General features: G+C 40.1%; 1 long non-coding RNA gene across 1 annotated transcript; it reads right to left on the minus strand.

Moving 5' to 3' along the window:
• Nucleotides 1–459: 459 nt before the first annotated feature.
• Nucleotides 460–17,723, minus strand: LOC125366801. The gene is made up of 3 exons (XR_007213975.1): nt 17,398–17,723; nt 16,178–16,184; nt 460–481 (listed from the first exon to the last, which is right to left on the minus strand). It is a non-coding gene; the product is annotated as an uncharacterized LOC125366801 (long non-coding RNA).
• Nucleotides 17,724–19,950: the final 2,227 nt, after the last annotated feature.

Here is a 19,950-nt window from a genome sequence, read left to right on the forward strand (position 1 = left end):
AGTGGGCTGCTAACTAGAATTTAAGGTTCAAAACAGCACCATACCATGCATGATCAGCAATGACACAGAAAACCATCCAGGCCTTGGATGACATTTTGAGTATTGCTGGAAATATCCTCACCAAGAGCCAACTGTACATATGGATTTAAAATGGATACCCATGTTCTACTAGATTGTATTGTTTCACCACTTGCCAAAGTGGTGATCAATTAAGATGACACACATAGTGTCATACCTAGACACAGTCTACTGTGCTATAAAAAAAAGATACATTCAAGCCGGGAGCCAGTGGTGGCTCATTCCTGTCATCCTAGCAAGCAGGAGGCGAAGATTTGAGGATCACAGTTTGAATTCTGCCCTGGCAGGAAAGTCCATGAGACTCTTGTCTCCAAGGAAGCACCAAGAGGACAAAAGTGAAGCTTTTGGCTCAAGTGCAATACCACTGGCTTGCATGCAAAAGCTGAGGGACAGTGCCCAGGCCCTGAGTTTAAGAAAAAGAAGAAAGAGGATGAAGAAGAGGGGAAAAAAGAGGAGGAGGAGGAGAAGGAGGAGGAAGAGGAGGAGGAGGAAGAGGAGGAGGAGGAGGAGGAAGCACACCAGAAAGTGATGGCCACAGAAAAGATTAATTTTAGCCAGATACTGGTGGCACACACATGTAATCATAGCAACTCAGGAGGCTGATATCTGAGGACCAAGATTCTAAGCTAGCCTGGACAGTAAAGTCTGTGAGACTCTTATCACTAAAAATACCCCCAAAAATCTAGAAGTGGAACTATGGCTCAAGTGGTAGAGTGCCAGCCTTGAGCACAAAAGCTTAGGGACAACACACAGTCCCTAAACTCAAGCCCTAGAACTGGCACACACACACTCACACACACACACAGAGTTGCCTCTAAAGTTCAACAAACACACAACCTATCTTTACCAAATATAAATACTCCTTTAAGTCAAATACCTGTTAGGACTACAAGGGTTCTGAGAACCCCCTGGCATAGTTAGTGCATCTGATCATCTCACTAGCTCCACTCTGCTCTCTGAAGCTGAGAGATCCAAAGGCCTGTTAGGTTTGGCCCCTTAAAACCACTTAGAGCTCTTAACAAGCAAGAGAATAGTGCAGTGATATATGAAGAAAACAGAAGGAAAGGAAATGTTATAGTAATGACACAGTTACACCCAACGGTTTTGGGGGACAGAAGAGGGCGCTTACCTTATCAACAACATGGGGCCAGCAGAGAATGTTAAATCGCAGTTATTACTGCAATTTTTCTTATGCTGAGCCCACTTAAAATATATAAGGGAACAGAATTATTGTTTTAGTGCCAGTATTGGGTCTTGAACTCAGGCCCTAGGCACTGTCCTTTAGCCCTTTTACTCAAGGGTGGTACTCTACTCCTGGACCCACCACTTCAATTCCAGCTTTGTACTAGTTAATTGGAAATAAGTGTAACTTGGGTGTGTCTGCAGAGGCTGGTTTCGAACCTTGATCCTCAGGCTGGAACCTCATGAGCAGTAAAGTTTTCAGCCATCATCCACCAGAGCCTGGCCAAACGTCACTTCTTGTGTTCTCAATGGTGATTTCCTCAAATAAAACATTAAGCATACACATCACAGTTCTTTTGTGGACAAGACCTCCTGTATGGGAAGAATTTTCACTGAAAGGAAATCACATATCAGGCCATTTATGTTGCCAGCAGTTGCAGTTATAATACAACTAGCTCATCAGAGGATGGATGAAAGACTAAATATTTATGCAACTGCACAGTGTTTTAACATAAGTTGAAAGGACTGACATAATAGAATGAAATCCAAGCCATTTGTCAGGTCAATATTAAATGCTGCTTTCGCATGAATAGTAATTTCATTTCCTTTTAGATGGTTAATGAAGATATTCGACCTTGTTTCTACTGTCCTCCAAAGTGTGTGTGTGTGTATGTGTGTGTGTGTACGTACACAGGTACTGGGGCTTGAACTCAAGACTTTGAGCTCTTATTTGGCTCATTCTGCTCAAGGCAGGCCATGTGGTACTCGATCCATACCTCCATTTCTGACTTTTTGCTGATTAATTATGTGAGAAGACAATGTGGGATTTGCCTGCCCAGGCTGGCTTTGATCTGTGATCCTCAGATCTCAGCTTCCTGTGAAGCTAGGATTACAAGTGTGAGTCACTGGTGCCTGACTATATCTTTCAGACTTTTATTGAGAACTCAGGGGGTGAAAAAGGAAGAATGAAACCTGTTAGCATTCAGAAATCTTTCTAGCTCATTCTGTCCCACTGAGTTACATGGAAAGCAACAGGGAGCTGGGCGTTGGTGCTCATGTCTGTAATCCTAACTACTAAAGATGCGGGGGAGGGGGACAAATATGACATCACTGTATGACTATCAGCAATGCTATGATGGCAGTACACAATAGGCACGTGAGTGGAAGTGCATCTGTAGTCATCTCCAACAGGAAATCGCTTTCTAATTTACAAATGGCTTACAGGTGACTTATACTTATTCCCAGTCTTGATAGTGACTTCCTGAAAATGTCCTTCACTGTATCTGAGTTTCTTGCTATTACTGTTATTGGCTAGAAAGACATGTGAGAAATAAATGGTACATGTTAAAAATGCAAATAGTATCATTATATGGTCATTTCCAAATTAGTTTCCTTATCTCCAAAGCACAATTTGTTTCCTGGTATTTAAAGACAACTCCTGTGAAGAGCACAAACCTTGAGTAGAACTGTGTATTCATTTCTTTGTATAACATGAAGCCAGGAGAATGCATTTCAGACATATGGAAAAAGCCCACAGAAGTCAAAGCTGAATAAACAGCAGAGAATATGGAGGACAAAAGGCACTGGAATACTGTGAAAATACTGAGAGGAAATGAATGTTCACAAAGCCGACAATTCAGTGAAAATGTCTTACAAGAGGCAAGGTCAAATAAGGACATTTTCAGGGAAGACCTGCCTGTGGTCCATGAGCATGGATGTGGAGACTTTCCACGGGCTGAACATCAATCCATAGGCAGACACTTGGCTCTTCAGGAGTAATCACATACCTCTGCAGCCTTCATGTCAGGAAATTTGGATCTCACTGAAGGACATTTAGAAATGCAGAGCTGACTGAACAGATGTATCTCTCAGCCCTGTTGGCACTAGAGGGAGTCAGGTAGAGAGAAGTGTGTGCTTTCCACACCAGACCTGTCTGCTGTCTTCTCCCTCCAGCCATGAATCGGGCTTGTGAAATGGCTCAGATCATTTGCAAGGCACTCACTACCAGCCATAGTGAATGAACAATACTATTTTGTGTCATGTAGAGCACCCTTAAAGACAAAAGTACCATTTTATGATGTGTTTTGTTCATCACTATGAACTCCTTATTACTCTACTACAATGTCAGCATATATATGTGACCCATTGTGGCAAGTATCAGTTGATATTCTCGAAGGCATTACAAGCAATGGAACGAACATATCCTGACTCATGGATTTCAGGTCAAATGAGTCCTGATTTTAACAAGAGTTGGACATGATAATTTAGCATAATTTCTAAAGCAATATTTGAATATGGAGCTTTCTGTTCTGGCTCAAGAACACTATGGGGGACAACTGAGGAAATCTAAATATGAGTATTTGGAAAATATGAAACAGCATGGAGTTTAGCTGATTAAGGCAAAACTGGACTAGCGTGTATGAGTCCCGGGTTCAATACCTACCATCATGCACACACACACACACCTCACACACAGAGAATACATATATATATATATATATATATATATATATATACATATATATATATGAAATGATTATGTTTATATTCATGTATACCTTAAATGTATCTTATGTGTATATAAACATTTGGATATTTTATGTGCACATACTTAGAAATGTGTATGTAAACATGAGTGTTATGTTTTATGTGTATATGAATAGCCACCTATATTTGTGTATAATTATATAGGCTTACGTACATTCTATTTATGTAACATGTATATGAATATATGTACAAATATATAAGTTGCACATACATATGTACATATACACACTAAAGTTAAGTTTAGTAGAAAAGAGTTAGTACAGATATAAAAGAATACCACTATTTTTCAGAAGTATATAAATTTCAGAATGAAGGACTATGATATTCGGTAAAGACTTTCAAAAATATGTATGCTGACACTGTTCTAGAACTAGTAAAAATAAAAATTATATGAAAAATTCTAAGAAACTTTGGGGGAAAGATTCTGATTTTCTTATTAGTATTTGGAACCTTTCCTTTCTTTTTAATTCCACAAAAATATATGAAATTAATGATAACTACTCCACATATAATAATAACAATAATAATAATAATAATAATAATAATAACATGAAAAAGTAGTTTAATTCCAGGAAGAATACCTCCCTGACTGATAGAAATGACGTTCTGTATGACAAAACTGTGACAAATTGTATATATTTAATATTAAAATTTGCTTCTGTTTATACATGTTAGCTATAATCAGTGAATAACGTTTCATAGTGTCTAGTACACAGCTTTATATATGAAGACATAAATGTATGAATGATGACACATTATTAAATGGTCTTACTTTCATTTTTGATGTTGTTGTTCTTATTTGGGGGTTGAACTCATGTCCTACACTCCATCCTTGGGTTCTTTTTGCTCAAGGATAGAGGTCTAGCACTTTGAGACATAGCTCCACTTCTGGATTTGGGGACCTTCATTGTCTATAAGAGTATCAAAGGGACTTTTCTGCCCTGCCCAGTTGGTCTTCCTTTCTTATGTTAAAAACATAAGCAAACACAACTCACTTAGTTAGGTTGTGCACCTCATGGAGCTTGAACCCACAGCCAGGATCTGTATCTGAGCATTGTCATTCAAGTCTAGCAATCTACCACGTGAGCCAAAGCTACAATTCCAGCTCTTTTTCCTGGTAATTTGGAGGTAAGCATTTCAAGGTCTTTCCTCCCAGGCTGGCTTTCAACTACAATGCTCAGATCTCAACTCTTGTATAGCCATGATTCCAGGCAAGAGCCAGCTGGGTGTAACAGGTATTGTATTTTCAAGAAAGATTCTCAATTTACACTAAAGTGATTTAAAAATACATAATACCCCTAGGAAGATTCAGCATGAATGCTGGAAATGGATTTTGAAATAAAGGAAGCTATTGTACAAAGAGAAGGACACAGAATTGTTCCAGAATAGAAGATAATTGTCAATAGCGTATAGTAATTGCACTAAGACACATTGCTATCACATTTACCTTCATAAATAACACCTAAGTGGAATCAAGTGGAATCAAGCTCATTGATTGTTGTTCTTTCCCAATTTTCCTCCTATCATTGTTCTTAAAATGTTTCCTTCCATTTGATAATTTTTAAACTCTCTCCTCCTTCCAGCCTCAGCAAGTAACTAGATATGTCCTCTCTGCTGTAATAATCACTTACAAGGCAACTGTTCTTGACCTCACTGGTGAAAATCTGGAGTGAAATGCTATCATCCGGGTCTTCCTCTTTTTCCAGGCTGGTATACCTGACCCATTTAATAAGAACCCAAAGTAATACATTATTAGCTAGTAATTGAGTTTTCACATCAGTCTTTATACTTACTATGTTTTCAATCTACATTTTGTTGTTCACAAACACTCATGGATCAGTTATGCATTTGCAGGATGGAGCCTCCAGTGCCTGATGACCTAGATGTATACTTTCAGAGAATGTTAATTCATCATTTAAACTGAAGGAAAATTTAGAGATTATAATCAAAGTGTCATAAAATACAGAATGTATGTTATTTATAATTGGAACAAGGATAAATAACAACCATAATGAATGAGTGAACATATATTAAGGATATTGGCTTTCAGATCTCCATTCACAAACAAAGTGAAATATTAAATATAAACACTTGCTTAATACCATTGCAGGAAAGAGTACCATTTTTCCTTTTCTTGGGTAGAACTGCAAATTAAAACAATAGACAATATTTAGTGGCATTTCATAAACATGATCTTAAGAAATCATGAAAGGTGAAAATACTGTCAATTTATAGGTATCCATGTGAACACAGACAAAACCGACCCTAGTGTTAACTGGGGTGTTGATGGACTATGGCCTGTATGGTGATCTTACTGTGATGTTAAGTAGACTACTGTAGAAGAGTGGATTTGAATAGAATCACTGCTACTTGTGATGAAAGCTCCCTTACCATGGGCCAGTCTCACACTTGCCTTACATTCAATTCTCTGTGATAATACCAACAAAGCTTGATGTGCTATTCAAACATTTAAAGAAATATAATCATCTAGACTAAGGTACACAGAAGAAACAAGTTCTTTAAATAGAATGTTCTTTATCCAGAAATGCATAGAAAAATTTGCAATTAACCAACAGGAAACATGAGAAAAACTAGAATATTTCACTTCCTTAAAGCGTTTTCTGAAGTGTACGATGTTGTCTCATATCCTAGAAAATTTATTTTACAGTAGCATGAACAATGATCAAGATTACTGTAAGTCATGGTAGTGTGAGCTGAATTAGCTAAGTGATGAATGCAGAATTACTCCTTTGCTATTTCACTGCAGGTTCAGGGGCGAGCCGTAAATCTTACCTGAAGGTGGCCTTGGAGTTCTCCATGGGCCAGCCCAAAATAAGGGACTTTCTGGAATGATCACCACCCTTCTCATTGTCCCCACATTCAGCCATCCACAGGGCATGCAGTGGGATAACATTCTTAATCTTAAAGCATTTCTTATACCTAAAAAGAGCAACAAACACCATACCTCTTAATTAACATCCACAATGTGTTCAATGTGTTGTGTTAAGAACTAGTCTCCCAAACTACTCCCTTGATTTTTTTTTTTTTTTTTTTTTTGCAGCGTGTTTTCTTTTTCCACTCCTGGCACTTGAACTCTGGGCCTAAACTGTCTCTGAGCTTCTTTGCTCAAGGATAGGCACTTGAGCCCCAGACCCACTTCCAACATTTTCTGTGTATGTGGTACTGAGGAATTGACCCCAGGGCTTCGTTCGTGCTAGGCAAGCACTCTCCCCCTAAGTGACATTCTCAGCTCCAACTATTCTTAGTTTTTTTTTTTTTTAATCGTTTTCAACTATGGACAGGGGCTCATCGATCTGTCACATTCTCAATTGTGTTGTTCTATCTGTGTTGGAGTCAGGGCCTCTCTGTGTACTGCAGCCTGATCCTAACTCTGGTTCCTACATCAAAGTCTGCACACTGTGGCTACAGGAAGGACAGCATGCCTGGTGGTGTTCTTCATTATTGACAATATTCTCAAAAGTAACACCACTTCAGGGAAATGTGGGAAACAAACAATGAATCCAATTCTTTGCAAACAAAATTGAAAAAGAACCTGTGGCATTAAAGTCAGGGCTGTGTAAATGCTATTTGCTAGTGAAATGCATTTTGTGCTGAGCAGGAGAGTGAGCAGTGCACACATACTTGGTATTAGACACAAGCAGTAAATCACTGAAGAGGAAGAGGTTCTGCTTCTTCCTCTTGCATCCTTCCTGTATCTGCACTGGGCCATGGATGAGCAGGATTCTGCTGGGGTCCCCTGGGGACTGGGATCTGTCCCAATGATCGTCCTTCTTAGGAAGATGGCTTTCCTGCTGCACAGAAAACACCACACATGGTCAGTGTTCAAACATAGGAGAGGGCTTCGTGCCAGACTTTAATGGTGCACAATGCTACCATTCTCAACCTTGACTTCATAAATAACATCCAACGGACTTTGTGGTATGGGTGGAAAAGCAAGTAGAAAGCTAGGTCAGTTTGAATATGGATGCAGGACAGATATGCAAACAGAGGCCTGGACCTTTTCCACTTTAGGAGATGGGCAAAAGAAGGAGGTCAGAAGCTGAATCTACTGTTAGAGGAGAGGAGGAGAGGGGCTGGTGAGAGAGTGGTGAGCCAGGGGAAATGAAAGAGCAAGGAGAAGCAATGATTATGGAAACTGACCACTCTTCTGTTTGGTATTTAACAAAGAAGTTATTGGTAAAATTGAAAAAAAATCTTTGGTATGCTGTGAATATCTGTGAAAAGAACATTCCAAATTAATTTTCTTATGCCATTATAAGTGACAAATGTCCATTCTACACATGTCCTTCACATCTGATTTACATCAATATTCAAATTTTGTAGAGAAAGAGAAGAAAAAAACATCAAGTAATACTTAAAACACCAACAAATTTCTGAAATATCAAGTTTTACAGTAAGGTGCACTATCATCCTACAGGTAAGAATAATTTTATGGGATCTTTTAAAAATCTTGATGGCTCAGGTATTTCTGGAGACAATCCAAATTATCATCCATGAAGACAAGCTCATATCTCTAAAGAAATCTTTCTTTAGCTCAACTGTAGTGCACAGACAAAAATCACTGAAGCTAATTTTTAATGCAAAGATAACCTAACAAATCGTTTGTTTGTTTACTGGGGCTTGACTCCTGGGCATGGGAGCTTGTCCCTGAGCTTTTTTTTCTTAAGAACTCTCATGGTTGAGCCACAGCACCACTTCTGGCTTTTTGTGAGTAGTTATTGGAGATAAGAGTCTCATGGACCCATGGTTCTCAGGTCTAGCCTCCTGTGTAGCTAGGTTTACAGGTGTGAGTCATTGGTGCCCGGCTGACCTACTACATTCTATCTCTAAACACTGTCACCATTGAAATGAATCAAGCAGAGACAAGTCTGTGATTTCCTATGTAAAGACTATCCAGACTCCTCTCCTAACTAAAAAAGAAACTTGATAATCCCTGCTTATTCTTAAAACTACTTACAGAGCCATCCTCCTGGAAATCATTGGCAGAGGGCCGCAATGGAATATTCTTCTGAAGTTCTTTCTCTTTTGGAATGTTGATATATCTGAAAAGTTCAACAATAATGAAAAAGAGCACAAAGAATGAGGGAGTAGTTTGAAAATGTAGACTATCATTTGAAAAAAAAAAAAGATGTTCAGAATGCAAGAGATAGCCCAAGGAAATTACATTTGGGAAGCATGCCTGTTGTAAAAAAAATTGCTTTGAGCAACACACACACACACACACACACACACACACACACACACACACACACACACACAGAGCCAGCCTTGGATCTTGATCCTTGGACCTGAACATTGACCCTGAGCTTTTTCGCTCAGGGCTAACACACTCTTACTTGATCTAGATTCCCACTTTCAACTTATTGGAAAATCATTTCATGACTGGACTTGTTTGGAACCACAGTCCTCAGGTTGTATCCTCCTGAAGAGCCAGGATGACAGTGACTGTGATCCTACATATGCACATAGAAAATATCCCCTTAAGTCTAACCTGCTGAAGTTAACAAGAACTTAGGGTTTACAACCAAAATCTCTTGCAAAATAAACAAATGCATTTTATTTCTAAAAGAAGCCATGATAAATAATTTCTATTACAAATAAGAAGAATCTATTGAGAACGTTGCTTTGCAGGGACTTTTATTTACTCACTAGCAAATTAAATTATTAAGTATGAACAGTTGGGAATTACCTTTGAAGTAAAAAGCACCATTTGTCCTTTAGCGGTGAAGAACTGCAATTGAAAATGAGAGACAATATTATAGTACATTTCACAGTCATGCTATGATTTTAAGTCTGTCCTTAGAGATAAAAAGATTGGCGGTCCATTAGTGTCAATGTGAGTATGGGTGGAATTAGAACCTGCTCATAACTGGGGTTTGATGGACTCTGGCTCTGACCAGTGATCTTACTGTGATGTGAATTAGACTTTGGTATGGAAGAAAAATTGGATTGAGAAACTTATTTTCTACTGTGTGCTGCAAGCCACCTCAGCATAGGTGAGCTCACACCTGCACTGCCTTCAGTGTCCACAGTGATCACACCAGACAGAGCAAGGTGTGCTGTTCAAATACAAAAATAGCATTATGTACACTAAATCATATGAAGAAATCATATGAACTTGGATGGAATATTTTCAATTCAGTAAGCAAGGATAAAAATTGGCAATAAAAATGAAAACATGGGAAAATTGCTGTATTTCATTTCTTTAAAGAAATTGCAGAACTGTAATGTATTGTGTTATTTCCTGGGAAACATCTTCTTCATTGTTACGATCAATAATCAATACCACACCAAGTCTTTAATGATGAATGCTAAGACAGCTAAGTTACTCCCATCAGTTTCTCTACTGTATGATTAATTTCTCCAATGTTTACATATCAGACATAATGAGATTTTTCTACCTTGCACGTTTTAAAAATCTGGTAATTTATACATACATAAAAATCACCATGAGGGCTGGGAATATGGCCTAGTGGCAAGAGTGCTTGCCTCCTACACATGAAGCTCTTGGTTCAATTCCCCAGCACCACATATATGGAAAACGGCCAGAAGGGGTGCTGTGGCTCAGGTGGCAGAGTGCTAGCCTTGAACGGGAAGAAGCCTGAGACATTGCTCAGGCCCTGAGTCCAAGGCTCAGGACTGGCCAAAAAAAAAAAAAATCACCATGAATAAAGTATATTTATAATATTTTGAATGTTTGCGATATTTGTGTGTCATCATCACCTTGTATTGTTGTATTCTCCTTCTCTAAAAAGATCGGAAAACAATGTATGCACATATTACTCCTCCCAATCTCGCATATATTTTCGTTAGTCATGCATTACACTTTCACAACTGTTACCTGAGTATTGTAAACCAGATGACTTTAAACATTAATATTTGAATTTTTGTGTGGATGCATTGTGTGTGTGTGTGTGTGTGTGTGTGTGTGTGTGTGTGTGTGTTTGAAAACACCATGAGTGGAATCAGTGGGCACTTAGCCATCCAATATTTGTCTTCTTATGAAACACCAGACTTTATGTTTGCTTGTTTTTTATTTCCATCAATAACAGCTCTTCGCCTTTCCAATGCTGTGCTGTCCTGAAAACTGTTTCACCAGGGTAGTTAGTGAAGCTGATGTTAGACCGCCCCTAACCTGCCTATATATACACACACAATGCCTGTTTACTGAGGCCATGTGGTGGAAATGTATAACAGCCATCTACCACAAAGGAGGCTGGACAGTGCAATAGCTTTAGAACTAGTGGAGCTTAAAATGGTCTAATATCCACATTTTAAGTTTTCCTTAAAGAGTAGTTTGGGGGGAATGTCTACTCTTCTCTCTCTGAGTTGCATCAGCTTCCTTTACTTTGCATCCTGAGTACACACAGAGCAATAAGAACCCAGAACATTCCATGAAAACTGCCACGGAGAAGACCTGCAGACACGGACACACACATGTCCACCTTCCCAATCATTTTTTGTCAGTCAAAGCCAGACTGTCCAAGAAGTCCATACAATTTACCTTTAATTCCCCTCCAAAAAGCTGGCAATAGAGCTCTGTCCCCAAATTTCTCCACGATGTGCACTGGTACACGGCTTTCAACCAGAATCTTCTTCAGCCAAACCAAGCCAGAGCAAAGCAGCAGAACATTCATGAAGACACAGCGGCCTCCAGGGTGACTGTACTGCAGACACCTGGGGTATATGCCCCCTGTAGCCACTCCCACTGCTTCCCCAAGCCCCCCACCACCCTAGGCCTAGCTAGTGGTCATCTGTTCTCCACCTCTGTTGTCCTGTCTCGTGGAAACTGTTGCATAACCTTGATAATCCAGGAGAACTCATTTTTACTTTTTCTTTTCATTTTCATCAGTGCATATTCATCCTTATTATTGCAGGCATTTATAAGCTCACTTCTTTAAATCACTTTAATAATAACCTTTAGTACATTTTCTTTTTCTTCCTTCCTTCCTTCCTTCCTTCCTTCCTTCCTTCCTTCCTTCCTTCCTTCCTTTTTTCCTTCCTTCATGACTGCCTTCCTATTTTCTTAATTTCCTCTCTCTCTCTGTCTCTTTCTATCTGTTTCTGTCTCTCTGTGTATAGGGGGTGGGGGTGGGGTGTATTTTTCTTCTTTCCTTGCTTGCTTTCTCTATTGTTTGCAAGTCCTTTAATTTGAACTCATGGCCAGGACGATTTTCATGACCTTCTTTGCTCACGGCTACCAATCTCACCACCTGAGCAAAAACTACTTCCATCTTTTTGGTACTTTAGTGGAGTTCAGAGTCTCCTGAACTTCAAACCATGATTCTCAAAATCTTGCATTTGTGTAGCTAAGATTATGTAAATAAGATACTGTCACCCAGCTAATTTTTTCATTAGCTTTTTCAGAAAGTGACCTCATTCTGAGTTCATTCATATATTCATATAATGCACTTTGGTCATATATTTTCTCTGTTATTCTAAGCCCCCTTCCCCTCATTTGGCTGTGTGCCCTTATGGTATTTTCTTGTATGCAGACAATTTTCTTCAAGGACCCATGACAGTATGTTTGTCATCATGCCCACTGTAGGACTTAGGTGTTGCCTCTACTTTGGCTTCTTGCAAACGAAGCTGCTCTTACCATCTTCCTCCACCCAGGCAGGCACTGACATCCCCACGCGACAGGCCTTGGTCAGTACTCAGGATCCCCAGCTGTTATGCTTCTTGAAGGGTTTCAGTGCTGGAGAAGCTCTCTGGCCCACAGAATCATGGATTCAGTCACCAGGTCTCAAGACAAAAAAAGAAGCACACAGCACAACTTAGCTGGATTGGACAAGTCAAAGCAAGCAGCCAAGCTACCCAATTCCTGGAGAAGTGAGGAGACGCCATAAATCCAAGTAGTTTTGTGTTTTAGATTTCATTAAAGCCTTTCAAAACCAATCCAACACTGAGCCACACTGGGACTTTAATCTCCAGAAGCTTCTCTGTTTTCACCTTTGTTTCATTGTAGGCTTATTGTACAACTGAATGGAAATGACTGGGATATTTTCACACATGCCAGTAAAACCCTCATCCCAAAACCAGGCAGGGACTCAGCAAGGAAAGAGAATTATAGACCAATTTCCCTGATGAGAATTGATGCAGAAGTTCTCAACACAATTCTGGCCAATCAACTTCAACAGGTCATCAAAAAATTCATACACTATGACCAAATGGATTCATGCCCAGTATGCAGAGTTGGCTCGATGTACGGAAGTCAATCAAAATAATCAACCACATCAAGTGGAGCAAGGTCAAGAATCACATGATTATTTTGCTAGATGAACAAAAAGCATTTGATAAAATGCAGCACCCATTTATGATGAAAGCTTTGGAGAAACTAGGATTCCAGGGAACATTCCTGAATGTAATTAAGGCTGTCTTCAATAAACCGACAGCGAACATTACTCTTAATGAGAAAAAGCTAAAGCCATTTCCTCTAAAATCAGGAGCAAGACAAGGTTGTACTCTCTCCCCTCTCTTCTCCAACATAGTACGAGAACTCCTAGCCAAAGCAATAAGGCAAGAGGAACACATAATGGGGATCCAAATTGGAAAAGATGAAGTCAAACTCTCTCTCTTTGCAGATGACACAATCCTGTATCTAAAGAACCCCACAGACTCTACTCTCAAGCTACTTGAGCTGACCCAAAACTCTGGCAAAGTAGCAGGATATAAAAATAAACCATCAAAAAATCAATGGCTTTTCTATAATCCTGGTTGTTGGACCTGGGTAACTGCAGCCTTAGTCAGAACATGGGGGATGCAGAGGCGAGTGGACCAATGCACACTTTACTTTAGAAGGGCCAGGATTTATATAGGGTTAGAAATCAGTTCACAACTTCAAGAGTAAAATTAATACAGAAAGGTATCCATATCAATACAAAAGTTGTGGATGTCGCTACTGCAAGGATGTAGCTACTACAAAGGTAGTCAAAGGTAGTCACTACAACAAAGTGTGTTGCTACTACAAAGGGGTCAGTATTACAACAAAGGATCAAACCAGTCAAGGCAGAACTCTATTACCTAGCTACTATTTCCTGAAGACTAATTATCTTAGACCACTGACTTCCCTATTTACTGTAAGAAGCTTTCACTGGAGCAGCTGGGCAAACAAGTCTCCCCAGGGAGGCTCTATACAGAGGGAAGGGGTGATTCTCATGACCAAGTGGCTTCCTTTGGCCAACAAACACAAGAGACTCTTTAATGGAGAGGTTTCCCCATAGGCCTATTAGTTTGCTAATAAGGCATCAGAATATCTGTGCTGAGGCTAAGTCCCCCACTGGTCAGAGAAATTATTCTCCCACAGCTGAAGACTGAGGCCAAAAATCAGGAAAGCAATTACTCTTGCAATAGCCTCAAAAAACACAAAATACTTAGGAATAACCTTAAGCAAAGAAGTGAAAGACGTCTGGATGAGAACTATAAAAACATGAAAAACAAAATTAAGCAGAACTCAGGAAATGGAAAAACCTCCTATGCTCCTGGACTGGAAGGATTAATATTGTCAAAATGGCAATATTTGTAAAGTCAAAGGCTATTTACAAATTCAATGCAATACCCATTAATATTACACCATTTTTTAATGAAATAGAGGAATTAATCCAGAAATTCATATGGAACAATGAAAGACCCAGAATAGCAAAAACAATCCTAAGTAGAAAGAAGAGTGCTGTAGGAATTACTATACCAAACTTCAAGCTGTATTACAAAGCTATAGTAATAAAAAGAGCTTAGTATTGGCACAGGAACGGTCCTGAATACCAATGAAACAGAACTGAAGACCCAGGAACAAACCCACAGAACTATGCCTACTTAATCTTTGATAAAGGAGCTAAAAAAATAGGATGGAAGAAAGATAGCCTCTTTAACAAATGGCACTGGTAAAACTGGTTCAATGCCTGCAATATATTAAAACGAGATCCTTATATATAACCCTGCACCAACATCAATTCCAAATGGATCAAAGACCTTGAAATAAAAACATACCCTGAAAACACTAAAAGAAGGAGCAGGAGAAACACTTGGGCTCGTTGGCACAAGATGAAACATCCTTAATAAAGGCCCAGAAACACAACAAACCAAAGAAATGTTGGACAAATGGGACTGAATCAAACTTCAGAGCTTCTTCAGGGCAAAGGATATAGCTTGCAAGATAAACAGAAGGCCCACAGATTGGGAGAAGATCTTTACCAGCCATACAACAGACAAAGGCCTCATATATAAAATATATGCAGAAATAAAAAATTAAATTCCTCCAAAACAAAACCGCAAAGAACCAACAGCCCCCTCAACAAGTGGGCTAAAGACTTAAAAAAAAGACTTCTCTGATGAGGAAAAGAGAATGGCCAAGAGACATAGGAAAAAGTGCTCTACATCACTGGCCATAAAAGAAATGCAAAGCAAAACAACACTGACATTCCACCTCAACCCAGTAAGAATGTCCATTATCAAGAAAACTAACAATAAAAAATGTTGGAGGAGATGTGGCCAAAAGGGTACCCTACTTCATTGTTAGTGGGAATGTAAATTTGTTCAGCCACTCTGGAAAGCAGTATGGAGATTCCTAAGAAGGCTAAACATAGAGCTACCCTATGACCCATAAACCCCACTTTGGGGCATCTACCCAAAAGACCACAAACAAGAACACACTAAAGCCACTAGCACAACAATGTTCATCGCAGCACAATTTGCCATAGGTAGAATATGGAACCAACCCAGATGCCCCTCAGTAGAAAAATGGATCAGGAAAATGTGGTACATATACACAATGGAAATTTACGCCTCTCTGAATGACACTGCCCCATTCGTAAGGAAATGGAAGAACTTGGAAAAAATTATATTAAGTGAAGTGAGCCAGGCCCAAAGAAACATGGACTCTATGGTTTCCATCATAGGAAATAATTAGCACAGGTTTAGGCTAGTCACAGCAGAGGATCACAAAAGCCCAATAGCTATAACCTTATGCACAGATAAGATGATGCTAAGTGAAATGAACTCCATGTTATGGAAATGAGTGTTATATCACTGTTGTAATTACTCTCGACATGCCATATGAAACCATAGCGTCTTTTCTTGATAATCCTCTTGTATCCCCTTCCTGTGGTTGTCCCCGTGCTATCACTGTATCTCATCTGACTGCCCTGGATACTGTATATACTGGTATTAGAACTAGAGAAGTGAAATGGAATATCAAAATGGAGAGACAAAGGATAAAAAGACAAATGACTGCAAAAGCAATACTTGCAAAACCATTTGGTGTAAACCAACTTAACAATTCCTGGGGGGAGAGGGAAAAGGGAGGGGAGAGGGGGAGTGAGGGAGGAGTTAACAAATAGTACAAAAAATGTACCCATGTCCTTACATATGAAACTGTAACCCCTCTGTACATCACTTTGACAATAAGTATGTATTATTAAAAAATTAAAATAAAGGGCTGGGGATATAGCCTAGTGGCAAGAGTGCCTGCCTCGGATACACGAGGCCCTAGGTTCGATTCCCCAGCACCACATATACAGAAAACGGCCAGAAGCGGCGCTGTGGCTCAAGTGTCAGAGTGCTAGCCTTGAGCGGGAAGAAGCCAGGGACAGTGCTCAGCCCCTGAGTCCAAGGCCCACGACTGGCCAAAAAAAATAAATAAATAAATAAATAAATAAAAAAGGGAAAAATATGGTAACAGATTGCCTGTGTAAAACTCCAATGTTCACACACACACACACACACACACAAACACACATGCACACACTACAACTGGCATCACTGCTTTTACTGTAGCATGAGTGGAAAACAGGATTTGCATGGAATGAGAATCACCAGGAAGGGGAATCAGGAAGAAGAGGGAAATGAAGTTGAATTTAAACAAAGTAATTTATGTAAGGAAATGGAATAATGAAATCTGCTAAAAACTACCTTCAAAAGGGTGGAGAGGAAACCACTTCGTGGCTCCCACCTGTAATCCCAGCTACTCAGGAGGATGAGATCTGAGACCCAAGTTTCAAAGCTAGCCCAGACAAGAAAGCCCACTGAGAGTCATATCTCCAATTAACCAGCAAAAAGCTGGAGGTTGAAGCAAGGCTCAAGTGGTAGAGCACCAGTGATCAGAAAAAGCCAAGTGAATGCTGGAAGTTCTGATTTCAAGTGACATTACCTATGCATATAACACACATACACACATACTCATGCACACATGTATATACACACACAAGTACCACTACTGACTAATGATCCTATACATTGAAAATCAGGAATTCTTATATGAAATTACCTTGCCACAGGTTTACTTGTATTTTTTAAAAATAGATATGAAAGCCAGTTACCAGTAGCTCAAGTCTATGATCCTAACTACTCAGGAGGTTGAGATCAGAGGATCGCGGTTCTAAGTGAGCCTGGGCAAGAAAGCCCATGAAACACTTATCTCCAATTATCCACCAGATAACCAAAAGTGGTGCTGTGGCTTAAAGTGGTAGATGGTTAACCTTGAGCAAAACAAGCTCAGGGATAGTGCCCAGGCCCCACAACACTCACACACTCACACACACACACACAAACACACACACACACATACACACACACACACAAATAAAAAAAAGAAGAAGAAAAAGTAATCTATTCCCACTCTCTCTGTTCAGCATGGGGAAGGGGCAGAAACAAGGTCTGGAGAAGCACTTTGAGAACACAAGGGACCCCGAAACCCCATCTCCAAAGCAAAGGCAACATGGCCTCTGCCATCGCCAATCACCCAGTCAGGAGCACTCCTTCTCTCAGAGCACAAGCTGTGTCCTCCTCTTCTCCATCCACTGGACAGCTCCAACTAAACTCAGCAAGTCCTCCACACCAAAACTTTCAGCCAAAGCACAACAAAAATCTTCTCCCGGCCCCAAGTCCTTCCTCTTTCCCATATAGGCCTTGGGATTCTTCTCCATTTTCACGTATGAGAAACTCCCGTTGCAAAGGATAAAACATAACAACACATGAAAGCCAATCATGTGGAAGGACAGCACATGAAAACCAATGAAGCTCAAGTGGTAGAGCACTAGCCTTGAGAGAAAAGCTCAGAGGCAGTGCCCAGGCACTGAGTTCAAGCCAGAAGACCAGGACAAAAAGAGTAAAATGGGGGGGGGGAGCAATTAATACTGGTGCCAATAAATAATTTAAGACTGGGTATGATTCAATACTGTAATCTTTGCTACTTGAGAGGGAGAGACTTCAAGGATAACAGTTCTAACCCAGCCCAGGCAAAAAGTTCATGAGACTCCCAATGGTTAGGGGAAGTATTTTATATCCAGCGACAGGCAAGCCCTCCAAACTACATGTGAAGTAAAAACAGGCAGATCTTTTGGTACAGCCAAACATTCAGATTGTTTTCATATTCCAAATATTTTAAGAAACTGAAATAAATGTGTTCTGTGGAAAAAAAAAAACAAGCAGATCACAGTCCTGAAGTTAAAACAAAAAGGTGGATCACAGGCTGGCTGGATTAGCCATAAATCAATCCTATCTGAAATATAACCAACACACAAAGGACTACAGGCATGACAGTGGTAGAGCACCTGCCTAGCAAGCACAAGGCCTTTAATTCAAACTTGAAGACCAGCAAAAATTGAAAAAGAAAAACATACCTCAATGACAGGCACATTATCCTGGATCTCGGTGGTATGAGAGGCAAGCAAGGTGATCATCCGAGCTACCTTCAAGAATCTACACAAGAGAGCACAGAACACAGGCTTGGAAAAGCAGGCAGGGAGGCAGGAAGTGCCAAGGAAGGCCTTCAAAGCTAAGGATGTCCATGAGACAAAAGAGGGTGAGAAGTCGAGGCTGGGATTGGGGGGAATATAGTCATTTGGTTCAGTTGCAAAGGCTACTGGAACCTTCTAATGCTTGACCTTACTTGTTCTTTTCCACCTGGCATGCTGTACCTACAAAAAGCAAGAGAAGCCAGGCAGTGGTGGCTTTCACCTGCCATCCTACATTGTTCTGAGGCACCAACAAGCAGATCACAATCCAGGACAACCCAAAGAATACACTTAACATTTCATTCACAAACCAATGAATATAAAAACAGCTGCAAGTTTAGCTCCTGAGTCCAAAACACAGTGCTACAAAAAAAGTGGGTGGGCAGGGAGACCTGTAGATCACAATCCCATTAAGACTGTAAATAACACCTGTTCTGCTGGCTCATGCCTGTCATCCTCAAGAGGCTGAGATCTGAGGACCAAGGCTCGAAGCCAGCCCCAGGGAAGACAACTCTGAGAGACTTGTCTCCAAATTACCAGCAAAAAGCCAGAAGTAGAGGTGTGGCTCACATGTTCTAGTATGAGACTTGAATGGACAAGAGGTCCCGAGTTCAAATCCCACTTCTGGCACATAGACTCACTGATCTTTTTCACATCAAATACACAACCATTCTTCAAGTTTCTACAACTCCCCATAATCTCAGACTTGTATATTTAGAACATTCAGGATAATGACTCTCTTTTAATTTTTGAAGTTTATAATCAAGAAGTCTCCAGAAATGGCCCAAGTCAGAGTATGTGCTCATTTAGGACTGCACTTGTGGCATCACACAGGCTACAGTAACTTCTTAAAATGGTGAGCCACACTTTACATATACATACACATCCCAGTTTGGAGGGATCCTTAAATGCTGGGTGAGCAGGTGGAACTAGAATAAAAATTAAGCATTGTACATTCAGTCCACGAACCACCACTTAAAAAGGAACAGCTAAGCGAATAACTCAGACTAAGAGGTAAATGGTTGGCCACAGGAAGGAGCTAAGGATTTAAAAATAGGCTAAAAGCACATGCAGGATGCAGAGAAAGATCAAGACAAAACCTAGTCGCTCACACCTGTAATCCCAACTACTCCAGAAGCTGAGATCAAAAGATCCTGGTTCGAAGCCAGCTCAAGCAGACACATCCAAAAGACTCTCATCCCACATTATGCCACAAAAAAAGCTGGAAGCATAGATGAGGCTCAAGCAGTAGTAGTCCAGGATCAAGAAAGCCAAGGGAGGACATGAGGCTAAGAGGTCAAGCCCTAGTACTGGCACCAAAACAAGGCACTAGAATGTTCTTCCCAAGACCTACCAAGGGGGAGTGGAGGAGGTGTGTGACCATGTCCTGGTG

This window comes from Perognathus longimembris, chromosome 18, assembly GCF_023159225.1.
Source record: "Perognathus longimembris pacificus isolate PPM17 chromosome 18, ASM2315922v1, whole genome shotgun sequence".
NCBI lineage: Eukaryota > Metazoa > Chordata > Mammalia > Rodentia > Heteromyidae > Perognathus > Perognathus longimembris.